Source organism: Littorina saxatilis, linkage group LG16 (assembly GCF_037325665.1).
Source record: "Littorina saxatilis isolate snail1 linkage group LG16, US_GU_Lsax_2.0, whole genome shotgun sequence".
In the NCBI taxonomy this organism is placed as follows: domain Eukaryota; kingdom Metazoa; phylum Mollusca; class Gastropoda; order Littorinimorpha; family Littorinidae; genus Littorina; species Littorina saxatilis.
In genome coordinates this window covers 32,232,435-32,243,961 of record NC_090260.1, presented here as the reverse complement: position 1 = coordinate 32,243,961, position 11,527 = coordinate 32,232,435, and the positions used below count along the sequence as shown (strand labels likewise).

Here is an 11,527-nt window from a genome sequence, read left to right as displayed (position 1 = left end):
TTTCAGAGCTTGTTTTTAATCCGAATATAACATATTTATATGTTTTTGGAATCAGCAAATGATGGAGAATAAGATAAACGTAAATTTGGATCGTTTTATAAATTTTTATTTTTTTTTACAATTTTCAGATTTTTAATGACCAAAGTCATCAATTAATTTTTAAGCCACCAAGCTGAAATGCAATACCGAACCCCGGGCTTCGTCGAAGATTACTTGACCAAAATTTGAACCAATTTGGTTGAAAAATGAGGGCGTGACAGTGCCGCCTCAACTTTCACGAAAAGCCGGATATGACGTCATCAAAGACATTTATCAAAAAAATGAAAAAAACGTTCGGGGATTTCATACCCAGGAACTCTCATGTCAAATTTCATAAAGATCGGTCCAGTAGTTTAGTCTGAATCGCTCTACACACACACACACACACACGCACGCACACACGCACACACGCACACACGCACGCACATACACCACGACCCTCGTTTCGATTCCCCCTCGATGTTAAAATATTTAGTCAAAACTTGACTAAATATAAAAACGTCCGGGGATATCATACCCAGGAACTCTCAGGTCAAATTTCATAAAGATCGGTCCAGTAGTTTAGTCTGAATCACTCTACACACACACACACACAGACAGACAGACAGACAGACAGACAGACAAACACACACACACACACACACACACACACACACACACACACACATACACCACGACCCTCGTCTCGATTCCCCCCTCTATGTTAAAACATTTAGTCAAAACTTGACTAAATGTAAAAAAAGCAAAAATGTAGACGACCACCTTTAAGAGTATATCCTTCACCTTCAACACACACCAACATGCAGCTGCTACCTGGCATCGTTCTATGCACAGTCTGTGGGGATTTTTGTTTAATTAAAATAAATAATGGAACTGAAACCAGTGCCAACAAACAAAATTAATTCAGCTCACGCACAAAAAATCACCAAAAGCCCAGTCTGCAGAGAAACAGCAGCGGGATGATGATTTTGGAAAGCATGAGGATGTGGGTATGGATGGATATATGTGTGGTTTGGGTTATGTGTGTGTTGATGTGTACTTTTATGTGTCTATAATTATGTTCTGAGAGTGGGGTTTTTTTTTGTTTGTTTTTTTTCTTTGGAGTGTGTTTTTATGTGATGTTTTTTCGTACACGAGCCAAAAGAAAATTTTCTGTTTGTTGCATTTCAGATAAAATTGAATTCTTTAAATAGAATTGAATTGTCTTGAAGAGAAAGGGCGGTGTATTTTTAAAGCCTGACCTGCCCTTGTCATTGGTGGGGTACGTGATCTTGCGCACGTAAGCAAAGTATCTTAGGTAAACATTATTTTTACCCGCGCTGAAGGAAAAGTGGGGCTATTCAGATTCGCGGGTACGTTGGGGAGTTCCCCTCTCAATCCTAATAACTGCTTGGTCGTTGTAACCTCTCTCTTTCTCTCTCTCTGTCACAGGTCAGTTTTCGTCAGCCTGTTGTTCTTTCTGCGTGCGCCTTCCAAAGGAAATTTATGAAAGGAAAACACGCCGCCTTTTCGTATTAGCTAAAGAAACAGGTACTACCTTGACTTTATTTTTTTCTACTTCACTCTTTCCCATGCTCTCGAAGTAGCGGAGAAAGATCAACACAGGTTTACATAATTTAATACATGGATAGTGTTATAAAATTCTTGAAATGCAGCACACATTGATCAGGTTAGTCTATTTCTGCTAAATATCAGTATCGTACTAAATGCATCACACACTGTTCAAGCTAAATCATGTTACTTGAATCACAGCACACTCTGATCAACTGTCTATTGCTGCTGGATATCAATTCCGTCATGGTAATCTAACGTGCCTCAGCCGTCGCAAACGTTCTTCAGAATTTTCCCTTGGAGGACGTCAAAACAAAAAGGAATACACATAATGTTTATGAAGTTTTGACTTAGCTCGATGTCATTGAAAAGGTACTCAGAATGACGTGTAGCACTTGGTTGGTCTTGAAAAAACCGCGCTCCTGGTCTGGGTCGTCACTCTTCTTCTCAAGACACCATCATCAAGTTAATAGCAGTAGTAGTCTGGTTACATCTCTCTCCACAAATACGGCAACATAAGGAAGAGGAAGATGAATGAATCATTGGACCGTGGGTTCCTGAAACAGACCAAAGGGCCATATGTGTTACCTACACAGCCTGTCTAAAAGACTTGGTTTGTTCTTATTTTATTATCGTTCTCATTCTATTTCTGTGTTTTGGAAAATGGGACTTTGGCAACAGCGCACATTCAAACGTACACAACTTGACAACAACACAATGTACATGACTGACACGATACACTCATCTCCGCCCAGATCCCGTGGAACGATTGTCGATGTAATAATCACAGTCACTTACCTTCAAAGACAGGGGAACGGCTTTTCTTCCAAGCGTTCTTCGTTCCGTGGACTTGCGGAAAACGACCCTCTCGTGAAACGATTTTAGTTTACGTCAGTACACTTGGATACGTCACATGAATACGTCACTTGGATACGTCGTGTAATGCGCGAGTAGTCTCGGTTGCCTATTCTATTCTTGACAAGTTCGCGCCTCATAATAATGAATTTCCCAAATTTAGTCACTATATGAAGCGCGACTTAAATAATTTGCTCCATGGTTGTCACAACCCGGTATTTCTTACCTCCTTTCTTCTTCACAAAAACGATTGGAGCACTGTACGGTGAGTTTGCTGGTTCAATGACCCCGAGCTTCAACATCTCGTCGATCTCGTCTACAAGCGTTTTCACCATCGCCTGAAGTATGGGTCTCGGTCGAACAAACACAGGTTTCTTCTCTGTAAGTTCGATTCTGCACTTCTCCAAGTTGGTAGTAATCGGTACATCAGTCAGATTCTTGGAGAATGCACTACAGATCGCTTTCGCCTCTTTTGTTCTTTCTCTACTCAATTCTTTACAGAAGTTCACGCTTGTGACATCTTCTGTACGAGTAGTTTCCAGCAGAGGAATCATCTTCTGAGTGTCTATTTGGAAGATATCATCGTTCATCGTATCATCTTCCTCGATGACTACGGCGATGTGTTCTTCTTCTTCTTCTTCTTCTTCAGGTGTAACGACAGCAACATCACGCGTGACGATGTCACGTTCCTGATATTCTTTCATCAGGTTGATGTGGAACACCTTTTGTTTCGTCCCGACTTTGACTCTGTAGTCAAACTGGTTGACTTTCTCAGTCACTACGTATGGGCCGCGCCAAGTCAACTCTAGTTTGTTGTGTTTCACGGGAAGCAGAAGTAGCACTTTCTTGCCGACTTCGATCGACCTGAGCGCAGTCTTCCGGTTGAAATACCGGGCTTGCTTCCGTGATGACTTAGCTAGGTTTTCTTTGGCAATCTCACACGTTTCTTCAATCCTGTTTCTGAGGTCGACAACGTATTCTGCCGTTGTCTTCTGTTCACCTTCGACCGATTCATCAGTCCATGCACGTCGCAGAACCTGCATGGGACCTCTGATGGTCTTGCCATACAGCATTTCAAAGGGTGAGAAACCAAGACTGTCTTGAGGTGCTTCGCGGTAAGCAAAAAGCAGTGCTGGGATGAATGTATCCCACAACACTGGCTGTTCTATTGCCAACTTCCTGAGCATGCTTTTGAGCGTTCCATTAAATCGCTCCACTAATCCATTGGCTTGAGGATGGAAAGGGGTGGTCATTTTGTGCTTGATGCTCAGAAACTGGTTCACTTCCTTCATGAGATTGGACGTGAACTGGGTTCCTTGATCGGTGATCACTTCGTCTGGAATTCCCAGTCTCGTCCACATCTCAAATAGTGCTTCCGCCACTGTGTCAGCACGAATATCCTTCAGCGCAACAGCTTCAGGATATCTTGTGGCGTAGTCCACCATAGTCAGAATGTATTGTTTTTTGCTTTCCGACATTGGCTTTATTGGACCAATGATGTCAACAGCGACCCTCTTGAACACGGGATTGATGGTAGGCATCTGTCCCAACGGTGCTTTCTTGGTTCTGCCTTTCGGCGCTGTTCTTTGGCATGTGTCACACGAGAGACAGTAACGTTTTATGTCTCCGACAAAACCTGGCCACCAGAACTCGCACCGGATTCTATCAGTGGTTTTCTTTTGCCCGAGATGACCTGCCATCGGGTGGTCGTGCCCAAAAGAAAGAACTTTGGTTCTCATTTCTTTGGGAACAACGACTTTACTAGATTCACTCCCGGTTTTGTCGAGGGTTGTCCTGTACAAGATTTCTTTCTTGTAGACATACCTCACACCGTGGAATGATTCTCCTGAAACAGCCATCTGGCGTACTTTTGCCAGTGTTTCATCATCATTCTGAGCCTTCTTGAGATCTTGGGGGGAATACATCTTGTGTGTATTTCTGTCATCATGCCTAGTTCCCGGCACAGGTTTCTCATTCTGCTCTTTTTCCTCCTTCTCTTGCTTACGTGTACTGACCGCCGCGTTGGTCTCACCTTGATACCAACTCGGGTCACGTACTGGAAACAAAGGGGTCTTCCTCTTGTTCTGGCCTACACCATACCATTTACCTATGAGGACAGGATAAATGGGATCTTCGAGTATGACCACTTCGGTTTTGGCATCAAAATACGGACAGTCAATGTGGGCCACAGCCGTGGGACACAATTTCCGTGTTTTCTTCTCTGCGAGAGTAGTTTCTTTTTTCTTTGCCAAGTACCTTTCTTCAGGTATAAAGTCGGCACTGACCATAATACCTGAGCACCCGGAATCGCGTAATGCTTTTACGATTCGGCCGTCTAACTTGATGAACACTTCCTCTTTGAAATCCTTCTTTTCGCACGACTTGCACAGCTTGTCAAGATGTACGGGGATTTCTTGTTCATCAAATTCATTTCGAACATGAACTGCGTGAGCGCCTTCTCCCTTATTGGGACAAAATCGCGACAGGTGCCCTTTGCCCTTGCAAAAAAAACAACAGCCTGTGGCTTTCAGTCTTTGCTTTTCATCATCGCTCACGTATTTATGTTCTTTCTGTGACGATTTCTCTTTCGCGTCACTTCTGACGACATTCGAACTTTTCGTGTTCGAAAACGCGCTGCCGCTAGAATGGTTTTGGTGAGATTGCCGTGGCCTGATGTTCGAACGTGATTGTTCGTACTCCGTGGCAATAGACCTTTTTCACTTAAATTTTGGCGCATGCGCTGTGAAGTTTATTGTCAGATCTACCGGAACTAAGGGGCAAAAGGAAAAATCGACAACGAGGCTTGGTGCAAAGTAAAGTGCGGAGACGACGAGACAAACTGTTGTGTTTACAACTGCAAGTGCAACAGTGGAATCAATGAAGACAGAGAAATACGGTGGACAGAATTTGTCATTGTATGGCTTTCCGATGGGTGCAATTGCGAAGGCGCAACAGCGAAGGACGCGATGGGTGCAAGCAATCCGACGACAGGGGTTTGTCGTGCCCAGAGATCTGTGCCATTGAAAAGTCTGCTCGCGTCACTTCGTGTCTGGCAATGGCACGGCTATCAACGATGCCAACTCCTTTGACTTCGTACCCACCCTTAATCTTGGATTTGAGAGAACATCAAGAACAAGTGACTCTAGCAGAAGGACAAGGTACTGGTCGGAGACGTGACTTTGTCCGCTCAGTGAAGACCGACGACAAGCAAGCGGTTTTGCTTCCACCCCCCAGTGTCAACGCTGAAAATATCATCGGATCTGGAAGAGACTCAGAGCCAAGTAAGCTTTGTTTTTTTTATCAATTTATGATCTGCTGACTTCAAATTGTCTTCCTACATCAGTGTATAAGAAATTTAAAATGAATCGGCAGCCCAAAACGGATGCATAGGAAGGGTCACGAAACAATTGCAAGATTTTAGAAAACAAACAAGATCTGTCGACAAGCCGCGTGCATGCAATCAACCAGAGATCTGTTGCTACAGTATCTCTGAATCAACAGACTCTTGAATCGAGAAGATTAAGGAGGTTACTTGATACAGATAGTGATGCAGTTTTCAAGACATCGATAAAGCTCATGCTGAATCATTTTTTTTATTCCCAGAAATGTATCATTGAATTGATGCAACAACAAAAATAGCACTAGATTTCTACAATTTTGATTTTGCATGGAACACTCCAAAATAATTTCCGGGGAGCATCTCCCGCACCCCTAAGTTTTTTTCAATTTCAGGAGTTATTTCCCTCAGGTATTTTCATGCTTAAATGCTGTGGGTGTGATGCATGTGTAATCTGATAACAAGATCATTGATGCTGATTATATTGCTAATGTATACATTTGATTTTGTATTTACAGAAGCAGCCATTCCTTTGCCCTCTGCATCTAGTGAGAGACCAGGGCCAGATCATGCCTTTGCAAAGAGGGACACGACTACATGTGAGGGTATTGTTATTGGAACACAGACTACCTCAAGTTGGCAGAGCTGCAGATGACAATACATAACAGGCCTCTGTGATTAATCGTCTGACTGAAGATGTTTCTGGCTTGAAGAAAGACAACATGAAGGTGAAGGAGAACATACGCTCTTTTTCTGTTGATTCTCTACTGAAAAATGACACTGCAGTATGGTTTCACACATATGGTGATCTTTCGGTATGCATGTACCTACTTCGTAAAAAAAGGCAGGTCTACATTACTGGGTTGATGAACTGCCAAAGGCCACATCACTCCAAAGAGCAAGAAGCTTATTTTGTCATGTAAGGGTTTATATAATTTACTCTGGTACTGTATAGAATAAAGGGCCCATTATCAATCAAATCTCTGGTCTGGTCTGAGTTTGTTTCATCAATGATTGTATGTGAGCTTACGAACATAACGATTCCCACTTTAATAAATGCGATCAAGATAATTAGGTAGACAACATGTCAAGAGACGTTTATTCCTTATTTCTTGTTATAATTGAAGGATATTATTATGCAATATACTGCTTTGTTTTTTAAAATGGCTTCAAATTGTCTCCCTTGTACCGACACTTTAGTACACAATTTGTGCATTCACTTGAGTTATTTCTTAAAGAAAATTACCCCCCAAAATTATTCAAAACAGTCTGACATATCTACAGTTTCATTAAAAGAAAAACTGTATTTTATTTTAAGTGATAAATAAATATAGACAAATCTTGGGACTGTGCACAAACTGATCGGCTTGAACTCAAAAGTCGCAGCCAAGAATCTTCTGCAACTTTTGAGTTCAAGTCTGTCAGCTTGTGCACGGTCCCACAATCAGTTCAAAAAGAATTTTCCTTGATATAGCCTTGAAAAAAAAAAGTAAGTAACAAATTTTGTACAAACAAATTTGTTCAAGGGAGACAATTGGAATCATGTTTTTTAAAATCGGTGAATTGCATTATAATTTCCTCCAAAAAATAACAAATAACTGTGAAATAAATTGGAAAAAAAGTGCTAACATTATTACCTTGATCAGATCGATGTGTATGACAAGGAATTTCTATGTTTGCTGATTTGGTTGTCCGGTAATGACTTTCATGCACAGGGCTTCTAAATTCACTCGCTCAAACGCTCATGTCTGCACCAACATTCACACACGTCCATATTCATAAGGGATGGTGACAACACGCTCTTGAACAACAAACATGGCACAAAACGAATGAACATTTCAAACATTTCGCTATTGAATGAAATCATCAGTACATGGATATCAAATCATAAAACATCTCACAAAATACCTCCTTGCCATTCCGAAGTTGAAGAAGAATACAGTCCGGCATTACACACACTACACTTTCATCACTGAGAATCGCTGTTCACAACACATGTCCTCGGCTCTCCGAATAATACACACAAGTCATGGATGATGGTATAGTCCGTACGAAGCCGAAACACTTCTTACTATCCTCTGACACAAGTTCTTATCAGCTTCCACAATCTTCTGTCTTAACTGCAGGCATTTAAAATATTAAACCGGAACTCACACACAGAGGTGACAGCACTACGTACCCTCCCTCGCTGTAAACAAAGTACTGATTTTACCTGTCCATATTGAAACTACATACATTTTTCACTTGACAGAACAGTTAACTGTTGCTACCAACTTAATTAACTGGTATTGGAAAAAAATATCACACCTTGAAAACCCTAGTTCAGTATATCATAACTATATGCAGCCTTCAAACGGTTGGTACCGGTTGTTGAAGATCTCTTAGTCGCGCTTCCTTGCATCCGGACTTCTTGGTCAAAATTGAGGCCTTGAAGAGTCGTCCGGGGAAACTTGTCTTGTCTTGAAGCATACCTGAAAATGAAATAATTTTTTTTACTTGACACTAAAGCAAATCTTATGCTGGGTACAAATGCTAAAACAAGTTGCGCCAGTCTGTCAAACATGTATAACGATACTGAACGCAGTACATTTCACAAGGACAATGCTTAGCTGAAAACCAGCATCCACGTCGAATAAGGTAAATGGCAACCCAGCATAGCGCAGTAGCAAAACTGTCCCACAGGAAATCACGCTTCCCTGTGTTTAAAACAAATCTGTTTAACTTTCTAAGCTTGTAGCCCTGAAAGTCAAAACATTATGCACTAGCCTCTGGCTAGTGATTCTGAAAATGTACCAGCCAGAGAGCAAATTTTACGAACCAAACCAACAATTTGATTCAGCATCTTCACTCGCATTTGGCGAGTAGATGAACACTTCTACTCACCAGTTGCATGCTTCTACTAACTATGGCGAGTAAAATACTTGCCACTTTCACTGTTTCAAGGCTGGTTTGTTTTTAACCTAAACATAATGTTGTAGTTTTCCAGAAATTGCTCTACACACAAACATACACCACCGCCCTGGTCTCTTGACTAAATGTAAAATGCATAGTTTGTTGATAATGCACTTTATAAATATCACTGTTTCTCTTTCCCCAGTCTTGTAGCTGTTGTAGTTAACAAGCTCTATATTTTAACTTTGAGACTTATGTTCTGAAAAAAATAGATCACACTCTGATGTAAACCTCTAGGTAATGCAACCCTAATTTCCTTAATATTAATTATTATACACACTTACTTAACAATTTGTATGTCATCGAGAGCAGCTGGTGCAGTTTTCATGGCAGCATGGCCCTTCCACATACATTTGTAGTGTGTACAAGTTTTGTCTGCTGGCACAGTGTCGATTCCTTCAGCCATGTAGTGTGAAGCAGCAAAAAGGGTGGCGGCCACATGGTTGCAAGACTGTCCTTTCTGGGTAAAAACAACAACACACATTCAAATTCCGTTTGTGTCATCTTGATTTTCCTTAGCCTGTTAATAACAATTAACTTTATCTTTCCTAGGAATTCCTACAGAGAGCTTGTACGCGCATGCTGTTGATATCTATATAAAATATATACCGGCTCAGAATGGAATTTGATCTTACTGCAGTGATAACCTTCATTGACAAGAGGATTCACAAACACATGTGTACGTACACATTAAATAAAACTCCGCACTCAGGTACCTGGTACATGATTCTATTGAACATGCCTAGCCAACATGGCATGGTCTCCTGGAGATACTGATTGAAATTACATTAACATGCTGCTCATAACTTTGTCAAAAATGAAAGCTTTTGCATGCAGACATTTTTAGTAGAGAATTATGAATCTCTGTGTGTGTTTGTCACTTTGTGTACCATGCATTATATGACTGAGTATGAAAACTGATTGTGTAAGATACCAAGTAACGCAGCCATCAAGTTAATCCCACAAAACATACAAGGCCAACAACACTTACCCAGCAATACACTCGCAGTAGGCTCCAAGTGCCTGTCCGGTCAGCGTCCCCCCACAACAGCATACACTTCGTTGCGAGTCTGCTTCATTGACGTCAGCACACTCGCTCTGAGTCTGATCACCACAGTTGCTTACTAGCTGTTGTGCCATGCAGAAAGACATTTTATGCACACAGTATGTCTATCGTTTACCCCAAGGTTTTGCATTCTTTGCGCTGGATGCGTCGTATAACTTGTCGAACGTCGACGCAGTAGTATCAATAAGAAATTTGATCCAGAGATCTGTACTGTAGATCTGTGGTCGATCACCTCTGCTTCGCTTATGCAGGGGAAGTTCGCCAAGTCTTTCGTCCATATACCACCAATAGCCGTTTCAAACCATACCTTCATGCATGTCCTTGACTTTTAGTTCATGATTTTGAACAAGATAATCCGTTTTCTTGCAGAATTTCTCAAAGTAATCATCTGGCAATAGTACTTCGAGCACCGACAGTGAAAGAGGTATTTCAGGCCAGGCACCCATTGCCCCTTATTTCCGGTTATCAGAGAGAGGCTGCCGTGCCCTAAAATCTGATTGGTCGAAACGCTGGGGGCAAAGGTTATACGAAAAAGGTCTATTTCGCCCATTTCTTTCGCAGACTTCGGTTTCTGATCAAGTACGTGCAACATCACTTCGGCAGGGAAGGTGTTCTCTAATTGTTCTCTGAGAACTAGATCCTTCAGATCTGCCACATGTTCATCGCACTTGGCTAACTCGATCCATTTATCGAGGATGCGCTCAAGTTTGGTGACATGTTCTTTGTACGTGTCAGATGGGTTTCGCTTCAGCTGACGGAATTTCTTCCGATATTGATCTGCTGTCAGTTGAAATCCATCGTACAACGCATTCTTCAAAGTGTTGTAGTTGCGCGCGTCTTCGAAACTGAGTTTTGCATAAATGGTTCTCGCCTTTCCTTTCAGGAAATACACCATTCTCGTAGCTTTGCGTTCGTCATCGAGATGACAGTCGGTTGCATAATGTTCAAATTGTGCAAACCAACTCTCGATGTCGTCTTTGTCATCAAGAAAAGGGATTTTGGGGATAAAGTCGTCATCCCCACGACGCCTCGACGCGTTATTGTTGGCGTTGTCTCGGCGTGCTTCCGTTTGTATCCTCAACTGTTCTAGCTGAAACGCGCGATCGGCTTCTCGTTCACCGGCTTCACGTTCACGTTCACGTTCCTCTCGTGCGCGAGCTTCACGTTCACGTTCGCGTTCGTGAGCTTCTCGTTCCTCTCGTGCGCGTTCTTCAGCTACAAACTCACGCAAGTCTTTGCCTTCGAGTCCTAACTCTCGTCCTATCGCCAAAAGTTCGCGAGTCCACTCCAATCCGGATTTTACAGGGTGGATCGGACCTGCACGTTCATTACTCGCAGCGGATACATAAGTCGTTACACGCGCGCCTAACGTCTGAGAATCATTATCGCTCGATTCTCCTTGGGTGTTTGTGTCACCACCTTCAACATCTGAAACTACGGCCTCAGCCGTATTCTGGTTCTGCGGGTCAGCGTTCATTTTTGCTATATGCGCCCTAGTACTCGGGTGTTTGGATGTTTGCATATCCTTTACGTTAACTCACACACAGATATTCACTGAATCAAACTGCAAATACGTGATGCTCGGTTGAAAAACCGATTTGACTAAACTGCTTTTCACACACTATTTACTAGAGAGAGAAAACTTCCCCACTATAGAATGAAGTGTTACTTTAGTGAAGCTCACTTTGCTACTTGAATTCATGAACGTTCAACGTTACCTCAGTAAA

The 11,527-nt window shown here is 42.1% G+C and overlaps 1 long non-coding RNA gene across 1 annotated transcript; it reads right to left on the bottom strand.

Annotated features, from left to right (window-relative positions):
- Positions 1-7,614: 7,614 nt before the first annotated feature.
- LOC138950842 (uncharacterized) lies at positions 7,615-10,000 on the bottom strand. Its single transcript, XR_011450826.1, has 3 exons — positions 9,726-10,000; positions 9,019-9,194; positions 7,615-8,253 (listed from the first exon to the last, which is right to left on the bottom strand). It is a non-coding gene; the product is annotated as an uncharacterized lncRNA (long non-coding RNA).
- Positions 10,001-11,527: the final 1,527 nt, after the last annotated feature.